The sequence below is a fragment of the Bos indicus genome, chromosome 11, assembly GCF_029378745.1.
Source record: "Bos indicus isolate NIAB-ARS_2022 breed Sahiwal x Tharparkar chromosome 11, NIAB-ARS_B.indTharparkar_mat_pri_1.0, whole genome shotgun sequence".
Classification (NCBI taxonomy): domain Eukaryota; kingdom Metazoa; phylum Chordata; class Mammalia; order Artiodactyla; family Bovidae; genus Bos; species Bos indicus.
Genome location: NC_091770.1, coordinates 21321696 through 21337643, shown reverse-complemented (window position 1 = coordinate 21337643; position 15948 = coordinate 21321696). Strand labels below are relative to the sequence as shown.

The 15948-nt window shown below is 37.1% G+C and overlaps 1 protein-coding gene and 1 pseudogene across 3 annotated transcripts in view; one reads left to right on the top strand and one right to left on the bottom strand.

Moving 5' to 3' along the window:
• The window catches only part of SOS1 (SOS Ras/Rac guanine nucleotide exchange factor 1), a 131217-nt gene that overhangs the window by 19978 nt on the left and 95291 nt on the right, over positions 1–15948 (top strand). The gene's annotated exons all lie outside the window — the stretch shown is intronic.
• Positions 5268–5749, bottom strand: LOC139185749 (ubiquitin-ribosomal protein eS31 fusion protein-like; annotated as a pseudogene).

Sequence of the window (15948 nt, the reverse complement as noted above, 5' to 3'; positions counted from 1 at the left end):
TATTTTCAGCCATTATTTCTTTACATGTTCTTTCTGTCCCTTTCTCTCTTCCCCTTCTGATATTCCCACAATGCATGTTTTGGTCTGCTTATTATCCTGCAGGTCCCTTAGGCCCTGTTTACTTTTTGTAAAAAGCATTTTGAGCATATTCAAATCAGTTTTAAAGTTTTTATCTAGTTAGTCTGATGGCTGGGCTTCTTTAGCCAGTTTCTTTCAGTTAATTTTGTTCCTTTCAATGTGCAATTCTGTCTTGGTTTGTTTTTGTTTTGTATGCTATGTGATTTTTTTTTCTTAAACTGGGCATTTGAATAGTGTAATGTAACTGTTGAAAGTAGATTCTTCCCTTTTCCCAGGGCTTGCTGTTGTGTTGTTTGTTTTTATTTGGTTTTGTTTTTGATTGTTGAAGGCTATATTAGTATGTTTGTTGAATGACTTTCCAAAGCTGTTGTTTTTTTCAAACAAAGTATTCCTTGGTGTGTATAATCACTGAAGTCTCTTTGACTTAACTTGTGTTTCCACAGTGTTTTGACAGAGATTTCCTTGAGTTTCAGGAGCTAAAAAACAACCAAGCAAATAACAACAAAACCTCTGTCAGTCTGTATAGCTTGGGTCTGTCCTGGTGCACTCTTGTAACAATTTGTGAAAATTGCCAGTGTGACATAGCAGTAATACAGTAAGATTCAGATTTATATCCTGAGATTTGTCCATTGTGCTATGTAAAATCAAGTTTTCTTCTTTCTACAAAAAATAATTTGTTTTGTTGTTGTTCATTTGCTAAAGTCATGTTTGATTCTTTGCGACCCCATGGACTGCAGCATGAGAGGCTTCCCTGTCCTTTACTATAATCTAACCATCCCATCCTCTGTTGCCCTCTTCTCCTTTTGCCTTCAATCTTTCCCAGCATCAGCATCTTTTCCAGTGAGTTGGCCCTCTCCATCAGGTAACCAAAGTATTGGAGCTTCAACTTCAGCATCAGTCCTCCCAATGAATATTCAGGATTGATTTCCTTTAAGATTGACTGGTTTGATCTCCTTACAGTCCAGGGGACTCTCAAGTCTTCTCCAGCACCATAGTTCAAAAGCATTAGTTCTTTGCTGCTCAGCCTTCTTTATGGTCCAACTCTTATAAATGTATATGACTACTGGAAAAACCATAGCTTTGACTGTATGGACCTTTGTCGGCAAAGTGATGTCTTTGCTTTTTAATATGTTGCCTAGGTTTGTTATAGTTTCCTTCCAAGGAGCAAGCGTCTTTTAGTTTAATGACTGCAGTCACTGTCAGCAGTGGTTTTAGAGCTCAAGAAAGTAAAATCTGTCACTGTTTCCACTTTTTCATCTTCTAATAGCAAGGAAGTGATGGGACCAGTTGCCATGATCTTAGTTTTTTGAATGTTGAGTTTTAAGCCATCTTTTTCACTGTCCGCTTTAACCCTCATCCTGAGGCTCTTTAGTTCCTTTTCACTTTCTGCCATTAGAGTGGTATTATCTGCATATCTGAGGTTGTTGATGTTTCTCCTTGGCAGTCTTCATTTCAGCTTGTGATTCATCCAACACAGCATTTTGCATGATACACGCTGCATATAAGTTAAATAAGCAGGGGGGACAGTATACAGCCATGTCATACTCATTTCCCAATTTTGAACCAGTCAGTTGTTCCATGTAAGGTTCTAAGTGTTGCTTCTTGACCAGCATACAGGTTTCTCAGGAGATGGTTAAGATGGTCTGGTATTCCCATCTCTTTAAGAATTTTCCAGTTTGTTGTAATCCACACAGTCAAAGGCTTTAGCATAGTCAATGAAGCAGAAGTAGATGTTTTTCTGGAATTCCCCTGCTTTCTTTGTGATCCAACAATTGATCAATTATGATCAATTGTTGGCAATTTGATCTCTGGTGTGTCTGCCTTTTCTAAACCCAGTTTATATATCTGGAAGTTCATGGTTCACATACTGTTGAAGCTTAGCTTGAAGGATTTTGAGCATACCCTTGCTAGCATGTGAAGTAAGCAGTTGTACAGTAGTTTGAACATTCTTTGGTCTTGTCCACTTTACAGTTGAAATGAAAATGGACCTTTTCCAGTCCTGTGCCACTGCTGAGTTTTCCCAATTTGCTGACATACTGAGTGCAGCACTTTAACAGCATCATTTTTTAGGATTTTAAATAGCTCAGCTGGAATTCCATCACCTCCATTAGCTTTGTTTGTAGTAATGCTTCCTAAGTTCCACTTGACTTGATAATACAGATAATTTGTACTTGTTTTAAATTGTGTTCTAATATTTGGTTTTTAAAATTCTTAAATAAAAAGTAGTTTTTGTAGCTCAGCTGGTAAAGAATCTGCCTGCAGTGTGGGAGATCTGGGTTCAATCTGTGGGTTGGGAAGATCCCCTGGAGAAGGGAAAGGCTACCCACTCCAGTATTCTGTCCTGAAGAGTTCCATGGGGTTGCAAAGAGTTGGACACAACTGAGTGACTGTCACTTCACTTCACTTCAGTTGATTTAAGAAGTCAAAGGTAATTTCAAACCTCTTGTTACTCTGTTCCTAGAGAGCCCAGTTACTAGAGTTAATCCCAGAGGAGCTTCTATATGCAAAATCTTGGATTGACTTCATAGGGTAGTAAAATGATAACTTAGATTTTCCATCCAAGTACTTATAATACAGTGATTGTGTGTGCGTGCTCATTTGTGTCTCTTTGTGACCCCATGGAGTGTAGGCCACAAGGCTCCTCTATTCATGGAATATTCCAGGCAAGAATACTGTAATGGATTGCCATTTCTTCTTCAGGGGATCTTTCCAACCAGAGACTGAACCTGCATCTCCTACATTGGCAGGCATATTCTTACCATTGTGCCACCTAGGAAGCCCATAATACAGTGAATGATAAAACAATTCCAAAAATAGATATCATTTAAAGAACATAGTCTCTTCAAAAAAATAATGTGACACAAATGTGTAAATCTTTTAAATCATTGGATAAATGGTTGAATTAACTATGTTCTAAATATATACACATATATAACAGAACTTTGGGGAGATAAGGCTAGGGTAAGAAGTACTCCTAAAATAGATAAAGGCTACTTCAGTATTTCTTAAATATTTACATTTTTTAAAGTTGTAGTCTCTGAAATTCTGAGAATTGTACTTTCATTTAAATTAGCAAGTATACTCTTAGAAAAATCACAAATGCAGCTGACCCTTGAATAACATGGGTTTGAACTGCATGGGTCCACTCATACATGAATACTTTTCAGTAGTAAATACTACAGTGCAGTATTGTTGCTGGTTAGTTGAGTCTTCGGATGCAGAGGAACTGGGGATATGGAAAGCCAGCTCTTACATTACACGTGGATTAATCCTCAAGTTGTCATATGGTCAGCTGTACCTCAGGAAGATTTAAGCTACATGTTATTTAGTTTATTTAGAGTGCTTTTTTCACTGTTTGTAAGCTGAAATCACACCTGTTCATGAGAGATTGAGAGTCTTGGTGGTAGCTGGGACAGTGGGTTAAGTACATGTAGTGTATTTTGGAGGGGGGCAAGGCTTTGTGGGAAGGTGTTGCATTGGGGTATGTGGGACTGCATAACAAGGAATAGAGAGAGGAAGGTGAGACCCTGATACGACATTTTCATAGTTGAAAATTTTGACTGAGGTCACTTTATATATGAGAAAGGGGAGTAATATGCTCTTATTCCTTCCTCCTTTCTCCTGCTTTCCTTTCTTTCTTCCTTCAAAAACCACAGAATTTCCTGTTCTCATCTTCTAGAATTCAAAGTTCTACTTTAGAACTTAGATTTTATAATTTAAGTAGACTTTTCTGAGATTCTTAAGATTTAATCTTCTTTTATTTATTTATTTATTTATTTATTTTTGGCTGCCGTGGGTCTTCGCTGCACGCAGACTTTCTCTGTTTGCAGTGAGTGGTGCTTCTCTAGTTGCGGGGCTCTGGCGTCTCACTGCGGTGACTTCTCTTGCGGAGCACAGGCTGTTGCAGTTGTCGCGCTTGGGCTCGGTAGTTGTGGCATGTGGGCTTAGTTACCTCACAGCATGTGGGATCTTCTGAACCCATGTCCCTTCCACTAGCAGGCGGACTCTTAACCACTAGACCACCAGGGATGCCCCAGTGTCCATTTATTTGTCGGAAAATGTGTCCTCAGCATCAAACAAATAATCTCTAGCATCAAACAAATAATCTATAGGAATAGCAGTGAGTTTATAAGTTTGAAATACGTTTGAAAAGGTAACTTCCATTAAAAAGTTTTTTCTACCTTAACATTTCAACTGGTGGCTCAGATGGTAAAGAATCTGTCTGCAATGTGGGGGACCAGGGTTTGATCCCTGGGTCGGGAAGATGCCTTGGAGAAGGAAATAGCAACCCAGTCCAATATTCTTGCCTGGAGAATTCCGTGGACAGAGGGAGCCTGGCAGGACTACAATCACTGGGATTGCAAAGAGTCGAACACAGTTTAGAGACTGAGCAGAAGCACGATTAGTATTCTTGCCTGGAGAATTCCACGGATAGAGGAGCCTGGTGGGCTACAGTCCATGGGGTCACAAAGAGTTGGATGGGCCTGAAGGACTAACACACACAAGCATTTCAACAATTAATAACAAATTTACATAACATTCTTGTTTTATATTTTATATTGTATAGTAAAGTGTTCTTAATTTTGTTGCTACTTTACATCGTACACTTACATGTTTGCTATTAAACTCATCAAAATTTAGTAATCTCTAGTAGCAAATTCTTGAAAATACAATTAATTTATAAACTCATTTCAGTCTTTGGTAATTTTTAAAATGTTCTTCGTATTTACATTTTTGACAGTTAATATATTTTTTAGTGTTGAATATAACAAATATGAAACGTATCCTATTTCATTTTTTAAATTAAAAAACAACACTTTATAAAACTTTTAGAACACAGTCACAAAATTTAAAGCTCAAAAGACTATACAGTGAAAATCTTTCATCTCATTCATCTGCTCTACTGTTCTTACAACCTACCTAGGGGCAAACAATTTACAAGTAAAGATTTTTCTGTGGTTAGCTTGTGTGTGTATACATGTATGTGGTGTGTCTGTGTGTGTTTTCTTTCTTTTGGGGAGCACACTCTTTTTTTAGTACCCTTATCACCACTACCCTCCCCCCCCCACACACACACAAATATACTTTGGAGACCATAGCAGTTAAGGTTATCACCTTTATTTTCTGTGGCTGTATACTACTATTTAGTTGTATTATAATTTATCAAACTAGTGTCTCTGTCTTTTATTAACCAATATGCAATTACTTGCCTTCTGGTTTGTTGAAACAATAGGTCAGACAACATTTGCCGCAGTAATGCCTGTGTAAGTGGCTTGCCATAAAAACTCTGGCACCACATTCCTCAGTAGGGCACTCCTGATGAAGGTGACTGATTCTGCCATTGTCATCCACGATATAGTATTTCAGAACAGCCAGCTTAAACCTTCTTTGTCTTATGCTTGTTCTTCTTGGGAGTGATGTAAGACTTCTTCCTTTTCTTTTCTTAGCACCACCACAAAGTTTAAAACGTTAAGGTAAAGAGTGGACTCCTTTTGCATTGTAGTCACAGTACATCCATCTTCAGTTGCTTGGCAGCAAAGACCAGGCTTTGCCCATCGGGAGGAATTCCTTTGTTATCTTGGATCTTGGCCTTTATATTTTCTGTTGCATCCGAGGGTTTGACTTCGGGAGTGATGGACTTCCTTGTCAGGGTCTTCATGAAAATCTGCATCTTGGTGATGGTTCCACTGCAAATGGCAGGTCTAAAAGCTAACTTGTCCCTTACTGAGAACCAGTGAGGTCATTTTCTGTCCTTTTGTTTTGTAAACACTTGTAGCAAAAATGTGTGTATGTCATATCATATATGAGTGCAGTGTTTCTTTGTGTCTCTTACCCATTTTCTAATTGGATTGTTTGCTCTTTTACTGTTGAGTTTTGAGAGTTCTTTATATATATTTTGGATACTAATCCTTTGTTGGGCCTGTGGTTTGGAAATACTTTGCCCACTTCTTACATTACCTTCTTATCCACTTTCTAGGCTCTTTGCTAGAGCAAAAGTTTTTAAGTTTTGAGGTTCAATTTATCGGTATTTTCCTTTAATGGGTTGGTGTCAGGTCTTAAATAATCTTTGCATATCAATGGATCCTGAAATTTTTCTCCTGTATTTTTCCCTACAAGCTCTATAGTTTTACATTTTACCTTTAAGATACATTTTGAGTTATTTTTGCATAAGATATGAGACTTAGGTTGAAGTTCATTTTTTTTGCCTACACATGTCCGTTCGCTTCAGCACCATTTGTTGGAAAAGCAGTCCCTCCACTGAATTGCTTTTGTACTTTTGCTAAAAATTGTGCATATTTTTGTGGATCTATTTCTGGGTTCTGTCTTATTCCATGTGTTTCTCTCTCTCTGCCAGTACTATACAGTTTTTACTACTATCGCTGTAAAATAAGTCTTTAAATTGGGTAGGATATTTCCTTCCATTTTATTCTTTTCCAAAATTGTTTTAGTAAGTCTAGTTCCTTTTCCTCTTCATATAAATTTTAGAATGATCTTGTCAATATCTACACAATAAATCTTGCTTGGGATATTGGTAGGAACTATGTTAAACCCCTGTATTAATATTAGGGAGTGGAAGAATTGACATTCTGAGATTGTTGAATCACTCATTCCATTAACATAGAATGTCTCTCTATTTGTTTTTAGATCTTTGGTTTCCTGATGAGTATTGTGCCATTTTTAGGATACAAGTCTTATATGCTTGTTTTGTTAGATTTGTACCTAGTGTTTCGGGTGTGTGGGTTATTTTATTTTTTATGTCCATGTGTTCATTGCAAGTACAGTGGATTTTTTCTATGTGTTTGTCTTGTATCCTATGAACTTACTGAACTCACTATTTGTTGTCTTTTTGTTTTGTAGATTCTTGGCAATTTTCTACCTAGATAATCATTTAATTGACAAATAGAGACAGTTTTATTTTCTCCTTTCAAATTTATTATTTTTTTTTAATCTCCTTTTCTTATTTTATTGCACTGGCAAAAACTTTCAGCAGTATGTTTAATGAATATGTTGATTGGACATTTTGTGTTTTTTCTCCCAATTTTGGGGGGAAAGAATTCATTCTTTGGGATCTGAAAGCAGTAGAGGATCTGCCTGCATTGCAGGAGAGGCAGGTTGATCCCTGGGTTGGGAAGATCCCCTGGAGAAAGAAATGGCAACCTACTCTAGTATTCTTGCCTGGAGAATTCCATGGACAGAGGAGCCTGGCGTGCTCCAGTCCAGGGGCTGCAAAGAGTTGGACACACTGAGTGACTAACACTCCCCAGTATTCTTGCCTGGGAAATCCCATGGACGGAGGAGCCTGGTGGGCTGCAGTCCATGGGCTTGCAAAGAATTCAGTGTGACTTAGCTACTAAACAGCAACAACAATTCAGTCTTTTACTCTCAAGTGTATGTTACTGTAGGTTTTTGTAGATGCTCTTTATCCAGTTGAAGAAGTTCCATTCCGTTTCTCTTTCTCTGAGAGATACTTTTTCCCCCATGAGTGGGTGAAGAATTTTGTCAAATACTACTTTTTTTTTTTTTTTTTTACCTCAATTGAGATGAATTACATGGTTTTTTTCTTTAGCTTTTTAATGTGGTGGATTACATTGATTAGTTTTATAATATTGGTCTAGACCTGCAACCCTGGAATAAACTCTGCTTGATCATAATGGATGATTCTTTTTGTATATTTCCAAATTTGACTTGCTAATATTTTGTTAAAGATCTGTACTTATGAAGAATGTTGATCTGTAGTTTTCTATACTGTGTTTATGTTTGTTTGTTTTTTAAATCAGGGTGATACTAGCTTAATAGAATGAATTTGAAAATGTTCCCTTCAGTTCTGTTTCTAGAAAAGATTGTGGAAAATTGATGTTAATTCTTCTTTAAAAGTTTGCTACAATTTTCAGTGAGACCATCTGGATCTGGAGAGTTTTTCGGATGTTTTGAATTTACAAATGCATTTTATTTAGTAGGTGTAAGACTATTCAAATTATTAACTTCATAAGTAAAGTTGGGTAAGTTGTAGTTTTTGTTTTGTGAGAAATTGGTTCATTCCTTCTAAATTGTCAGTTGTTTGTGAAGAGTTATTCATAGTGTTCCCTTTTTTTTTTTTTTGTAGTTGCAGGGTGTGTAGACACATTCACATTTCATTTCTGATTTATTCCTATGTTGGTAATTTGTATCTTCTCTCTCTCTCTCTCTTTTTTTTTTCCTTTGTCTTGCTAGGTGCTTCAGTTTTTGATCTCTTAAAAGAACCAGCTGTTTTATTGATTCTTCCCTATTTTTCCATTTTCAGTTTATTGATTTCTGCTTGTATTTTTATTTTTTCCTTTTTCTTTCTTTGCTTTTATTTTGCATTTTTGCAGAGGGATTCTAGAGGTTGAGAGTTAATTATTGATTTGAGTTTTTCCTTTTTTTTAATTGCTGTAAATTTCTTTCTCAGCACTGTTTTACCTATGCCTCACAGATTTTAATATGTTGTATTTTCATTTTCCTGTAGTTCTTTTTTAAAAAAATTTATTCTTTTAGTGGCACATAATTGCTCTAAGTGGTAGTTTCCGCTGTAGAACAAAGTGAATCAGCCGCATGTGTACATATATCCCCTCCCTCCTGAACCTCCCTTCCCCATCCCAGCCCTCTCGTCATCACAGAGCACTTAGCTGAGCTCCCTGTGCTGGAACAGCAACTTCCCACTAGCTGTCCGTTTTACACATGGTAGTGTATACATACATCAGTCTTACTCTCCCAGTTCATTTCACCCTCCCTTTCCCCTACTGTCCGTGTGTCTTTTCTCTACACCCGTGTGTCTGTTCCACCCTGCAGACAAGCTCATCTGTACTGTCTTTCTAGATTCCATACATAGACATTAATATACTTATTTTTCTTTTTCTGACTCACTTCACCCTGTGTGACAGACTCTAGGCCCATCCATATCACTGTAAATTACCTAATTTCATTCCTCTTTATGGCTCAGTAATATTCCATTGTATATATGTACCACAACCGCTTTATTCTTTCATCTGCCGATGGATGTTTAGGTTGCTTCCATGTCCTGGCTATTGTAAACATTGCTGCAGTGAACACTGCGGTACATGAGTCTTTGAATTACAGTTTTCTCAGGGTATATGCCCTTTAGTGGGATCACTGGGTCATGATAGTTCTATGTTTAGTTTTTTTAAGGAACCTCTGTACTGTTCTCCAAGTGGTTGTATCAATTTACATTACAACCCACAGTACATTTGGGTTCCCTTTTCTCCACACCTTCTCCAGCATTTATTATTTGTGGACTTTTTGATGATGACCATTCTGATGGTATAAGGTATTAATACCTCATTGTAGTTTTGATTTTCATTTCTGTAATAATGAGTAATGTTAAGCATCTTTCCATGTGTTTGTAGGTCATATGTATGTCTTCTTTGGAGTAATGTCTATTTAGGTCTTGCACCCATTTTTTTGGATTTATTTATTTGGCTGTGCCAGTTCTTAGTTGTAGCATGTGGGATTTAGTTCCCTGACCAGGGATCAAACCCAGGCCTCATGCACTGGGAATTAGGTCTTAGCCATGGGACCACCAGGGAAGTCCCTCCTTCAGTTCAATTGTATGTGTTTTTAAATTTCCTTTGAGAATTCCTCTTTGATCCATAGATTATTTACATATAAGTGTATTGTTAAAGTTTCAAGTGTTTGAAGATTTTCCTGTTAACTTTCTGTTATTGATTTCTAGTTTGTTTCTATTGTGGTCAAAGAACATATTTTTAATGATTTCATTTCTTTTCAGTTTGTTCAGATTTGTTTTGTAGTCCAAGATATATTCTATCTTGTTTTATGTTGCTTAGGCACTGGATAAGAATGTGTTTTCCTCTCTTCCTGTATGGAGTGTTGTATAAATGTTGATTAATTCTTGTTGACTGATGGTATTGTTGAGTTCTTTTAAATTCTTTGTGATTTTCTATATAGTTGTACTGATTGTTTAGAGAGAGGTATTGAATTGTTCAGCTATTACTGTGGGTTTGTGCATTCTCCTTTCAGTTCTATCAGTTTTTGCTTACATTTTAGAACTCTGTTGTTTGGTGGATATGCATTTGGGATTGCTGTCTTCTTGATGGACTGGCCTTTTTAACATTGGATAATGTCCCTCTGTCCAGTGAATTTCCTTGCTTTGAAGTCTACTTTCAGTTCAGTTCAGTTGCTCAATCATGTCTGACTCTTTGCGACCTGATGAACTGCAGCACGCAGGCTTTCCTGTCCATCACCAACTCCTGGAACTTGCTTAGACTCATGACCATCGAGTTGGTGATGCCATCCAACCATCTCATCCTCGGTCGCCCCCTTCTTCTCCTGCATTCAGTCTTTCCCAGCATCAGGGTCTTTTCCAGTGAGTCAGTTCTTTGCATCAGGTGGCCAAAGTATTGAAACTTCAGCTTCAGCATCAGTCTTTCCAATGAATATTCACGACTAATTTCCTTTAGGATTGACTGGGTGGATCTCCTTGCAGTCCAGGGGACTCTCAAGAGTCTTCTCCAACGCCACAGTTCAAAAGCATCAATTCTTCAGCACTCAGCTTTCTTTATGGTCCAACTCTCACACCCATACATGACTACTGGAAAGACCTTAGCTTTGACTATATAGACCCTTGTCGGCAAAGTAATGTTTCTGCTTTTTAATATGCTGTCTAGGTTTGTCAATAGCTTTTCTTCAAAGGAGCAAGTGTCTTTTAATTTCATGGCTGCAGTTGCCATCTGCAGTGATTTTGGAGCCCAAGAAAATAGTCTCTCACTGTTTCCATTGTTTCCCCATCTATTTGCCATGAAGTGATGGGACCAGATGCTGTGGTCTTAGCTTTTTGAATGTTGAGTTTTAAGCCAGCTTTTTCACTATTCTCTTTCACTTTCATCAAGAGGCTCTTTAGTTCCTCTTCCCTTTCAGCCATAAGGGTGGTGTCATCTACGTATCTGAGGTTATTGGTATTTCTCCCAGCAGGCTTGATTCTGGTTTGTGCTTCATCCAGTCCACCATTTCACATGATGTACACTGCATAGAAGTTAAATAAGTAGGGTGAAAATATATAGCCTTGACATACTCCTTTCCCAGTTTGGAACCAGTCGGTTGTTCCATGTCCGATTCTAACTGTTGCTTCTTAACCTGCATACAGATTTCTCAGGAAGCAAGTAGGTTGGTCTGATATTCCCATCTCTTGAAGAATTTTCCACAGTTTGTTGTGATCTACACAGTCAAAGGCTTTAGCACAGTCAATGAAGCAAAAGTAGATGTTTTTCTGGAATTCTCTTGCTTTTTCTGTGATTCAACAGATGTTGGCAATTTGATCTCTGGTTCCTCTGTGTTTTCTAAATCCAGATTGAACATCTGGAAGTTCTTGGTTCAAGTACTGTTGAGGCCTAGCTTGGAGAATTTTGAGCACTACTTTGCTATCGTGTGAGATAAGTGCAATTGTGCGGTAGTTTGAACATTCTTTGACATTGCCTTTCTTTGCGATTGGAATGCAATCCTTTTCCAGTCCTGTGGCCACTGCTGAGTTTTCCAAATTTGCTGGCATGTTGAATGCAGCACTTTCACATCTTTTAGGATTTGAAATAGCTCAGTTGGATTTCCATCACCTCCACTAGCTTTGTTTGAAATCTACTTTATCTGATATTAATGTTGCCACTTCTGCTTTCTTTTGATTAAGGCTTGCATGATGTATCTTTTTCTGTTCTTTTACTTTTATCTACTTATATTATTGTATTTGAAGTGACTGTCATTAGGTAGTACATAGTTAGGTCACTTTTTTTAATCCACTCTGCAAATCTCTGCTTTTAATTGCTATGACCATCTTCATGCAGTGTAATTATTGCTGTGTTATGGCTTAGCCTGCCATTTTAGATACTGTTTTCTGTTTTCTGTTTCCTGGGGTTACTTGAACATTTATTAGAATTCCATTTTGATTTATTTACTGTGTTTTTGTGTATCTCTTTGTATAGCTTTTTGTATAGTGGTTCTGAGTATTACATGATGTATACAGTCAACCCTTGAACAAGGCGGGGGGTTAATCTGTGCATAACTTACAGTTGGCTCACAGTCTCCACTATTGCTCTGAATCTCCAGCTTCAGTCAGCCATGGACTATGTAGTACTATGGTATTTACTTTTTTTTAAGTTTATGTTTAAAAATTACTTTTGGCTCTGGGTCTTCACTGCTGTGTGAAGTCTTTGTCTAGCTGTGTATGGCCAGCCAGGGCCACTGTGTGCGGCATGTGCAGGCTTCTCCTTCCAGCAGCTTCTCGCTGTGGAGCACAGGCTCTGCGCACCTGTGCGCAGCAGTTTCAGCTTGCAGCTGTAGAGCTCGGGCTCGGTAGCTGTGGCTCATGGGCTTATTTAGTTCCCCAGGGCATGTGGAATCCTCCCAGACCAGGGACTGAACCCATGTGCCTGCATTGGCAGGCTGATTCTTAACCACTGGACCACCAGGGAAGCTCCCAGTATTTACTGTTGAAAGATATCCCCCTATAAGTGGAACCACACAGATCAGACTCACATTGTTCAAGGGTTAATTGTGTATAACTTATCACAGCATATTGGTATTATTTTATGTTTGATTGAAGCATAGAGAAATTTATCTCCCTTCCTTTATGTGGTTCTGTATAAGATGATTGCCTTAATATATCCTCTACCTACATTTAGAACCACACGAGACATTGTTACAATTTTGCTTCAGCCATCAAACATAATTGGAAAATGAAGAAGAGAAGGAAAGCCTGTTGTACTTACCCAATAATTTCTTCATCATGTTCTTCCTTCCTTCCTGATGTTCTGAAATTCCTCCTTCACTGTTTGCCTTCTGGTTAGACAACTTCTTTGGAGTGCAAGGAGATTCAACCAGTCCATTCTGAAGGAGATCAGCCCTGGGATTTCTTTGGAAGGAATGATGCTAAAGCTGAAACTCCAGTACTTTGGCCACCTCATGCGAAGAGTTGATTCATTGGAAAAGACCCTGATGCTGGGAGGGATTGGGGGCAGGAGGAGAAGGGGACGACAGAGGATGAGATGGCTGGATGGCATCACTGACTCGATGGCCATGAGTCTCAGTGAACTCTGGGAGTTGGTGATGGACAGGGAGGCCTGGTGTGCTGCGATTCATGGGGTCGCAAAGAGACACGACTGAGCGACTGATCTGATCTGATCTGATCTGATTAAGCCATTCTTTTAGGGTGGGTCTATTGGCAACAAATTTTCTTAATTTTGTTTCATTTGAGAATGTTTATATTTCCTCTTCATTCCATAACAGTATTTTCACCAATATAGGATTCTGAGTTGGTAGCTCTTTTCATCTAGCACTTAAAAGAATATTATCGTGACTTCCTCTGACTTCCATGGTTTTTGATGAGAAATTTTCTGTCATTTTAATTGTTTTTCTAATCTAGGTAAGGTGGTGTTTTTCTCTGACTGCATTCAAGCCAGTCTATTTACAAATCTTCTCTTCCATTTGTGTATGATTTTTTGTGTGTGAAAAAAATATTTCCCCAGCAATATTGTATTGTTAGCCTTAAATAGGAATTACTTGGAAGTTTTAGTAAAATTATTTCATAATGAAACTACTACTTTAAGAAGGTCTCCAGTGAAGTAAAAAAAATTTTTTTATATTTATCTAATACCCCCCTCTAAGCCAGGGTACTTTATATTTTCAGATTCTATTAGCAAAAGTAATTTTTCATTCCTTTGACCCTATTTGAAATTTGGAGTCAAATATTTCAGTCTTTAATGTATATGCTGGAAAACTACCAAGACTTGAATTCAGTGAAATCTCTTTATGACTGTATTTTAAGTTATCTGTGTTACATTAGCATTTTACCTGAGGAAGTTCAAAACTTTGCAGGGTAGGAAAAGTATAAGTAACCAGAAATAACTTCAGATCTGTATAATAAACCAATTCCAGTTTGCTTTTGCTTTTTTAGATTTTTGTCTTCTATTAGGATTTAGGTTGAACAATTATTAAGTTGATAAAAGCATAACTTAATACTTATTGATACTTTATTAATAGTTATAGTATATGGAGTGAATTCTACCTTTTAGAATTATTAAAGTATTAAAGGACCCAGCTTTTTACAGAATGTATTTTGTTGTTCTACCGTTAAGTAATTCCTAATTTTTTCATTTAGTCACCACTTTGGAACAAAAATATCTTGCCAAAATATTAAGCCAAAACATTTCTTCTGTGGTTTCTTTTTCAGAGTTTGAGTATGTTATGCTTTTTAGCAATTCATAATACTAAGCTCTTTTAGTCTGCATACTTTGGTTACAGCAAAAGTACAGGTTTAAAAATAAAATTATTTTCAAATACAAGGTTTTTTTTTAAGTTTTTTAATGGGCATTTAATAATGAATATACTGGTAACTACGGCCATCTTCATATTGATTTTATAGCCTTCTTAAAAATAAAAAAAGAACTTAAAAGATTGAGACTTTCCTTGTGAATCACTTTGTGGGATCTTGTTCCCTTTTAAATAGTAATAATCATTCACTATTCAAGTTAAAATTAAAATAATACAGATGCATGTGAAATAAAAGGGAAAATCTCTTCTTTCTCTTCTTCTATCCCACCAGTCTCAGCTCACCAGAATCTACATAGCCTAATCTTTTGGCTCAAAAATGAACTCTTCTTCCTTTTTAAAAATAGAAGCAGTACTTAAAAAAAAAAAGATCTTAAACGGAAGTTCAATATATTGCCAGATCACTAAGTTTTTTTCCCAAAGGCAGTGAGTAGAATTATGGTGGTACTTGTGTACCTCCTGGGAAAGCTCTTGAGTTCTGTGCTAATAATTTGAGAACTCCTGTTTCTTTTGTGCTTCTGATAGTTAAAAGTAAGAAATTAGTTGAACATTTTATGAAGGAGACATACTCTGGTTTTTAAAAGCATATATTTAAAAAATAGCCTTATATTCCTAATATAAATGTTGCTTTGTCAGAAATTTCAACATTTGGAACAAATTTTATTAATAATTTCTAAATAAATAAAGTATAATTCAAATTAGGTTAGTTAGGATTAGTGTCCAGAAAGCTGTTAGAATTCACATAATGCTAAATGTAAAGTTGTTTTCTGTATTATCTAATTGTTCGGTTGTTTTAGACATACTACTGAAATTAACTCCTGCAATGAAAATATATGTTTTTGTTTATATTTTCTTGATTTTATTCATTTTCTTTCTGTGTTGTGGTTTTTTTTTTTTTTTTTGACAGGAACTTTGAGGTGTAATTTGTGTTATTATACAGTCTGCCACTTACAGTGTATAATTTAGTGGGTTTTAGTATATTCACAGAATTGTGCAACCATCACTACATTTAATTATTAATCCTTTTCATCACCTCAAAAAGAAACCTTGATTCCTTCTGTCGTACCCCTCCCCAGCCCCAGGCAACCATTGGTCTACTTTGTCTCTATAAAACTGCCTATTCTGGCATTCCATGTAAATGGAATCATATAATATGTGTTTCACTTGGCAGAACGTTTTAGGTTCATCCATGTTGTAGTATGCATCAGTATTTCATTCCTTTTTATAGCCAGTTATTAGCCCATTGCATGTGTGTATGTATGTTGGTCACTTAGTTGCGTCTGACTCTTTGAGACCCCATGGACCCCTCTGTCCATAGGATTCTCAAGGCAAGAGTACTGGAGTGTGTTGCCATTTCCTTCTCCATGCGACCTTCCGAACTCAGGGATCAAACCTGGGTCTTCTGCATCGCAGGCGGATTCTTTACCATCTTAGCCACCAGGGAAGCTTGTATGGATAATGCTACATTTTATGTGTCAATACATGGGTGGGCTTCCCTGATGAACTCAGTGGTAAAAAATTTGCATGCCAGTGCAGGAGACATGGGTTCGATCCCTGGGTCGG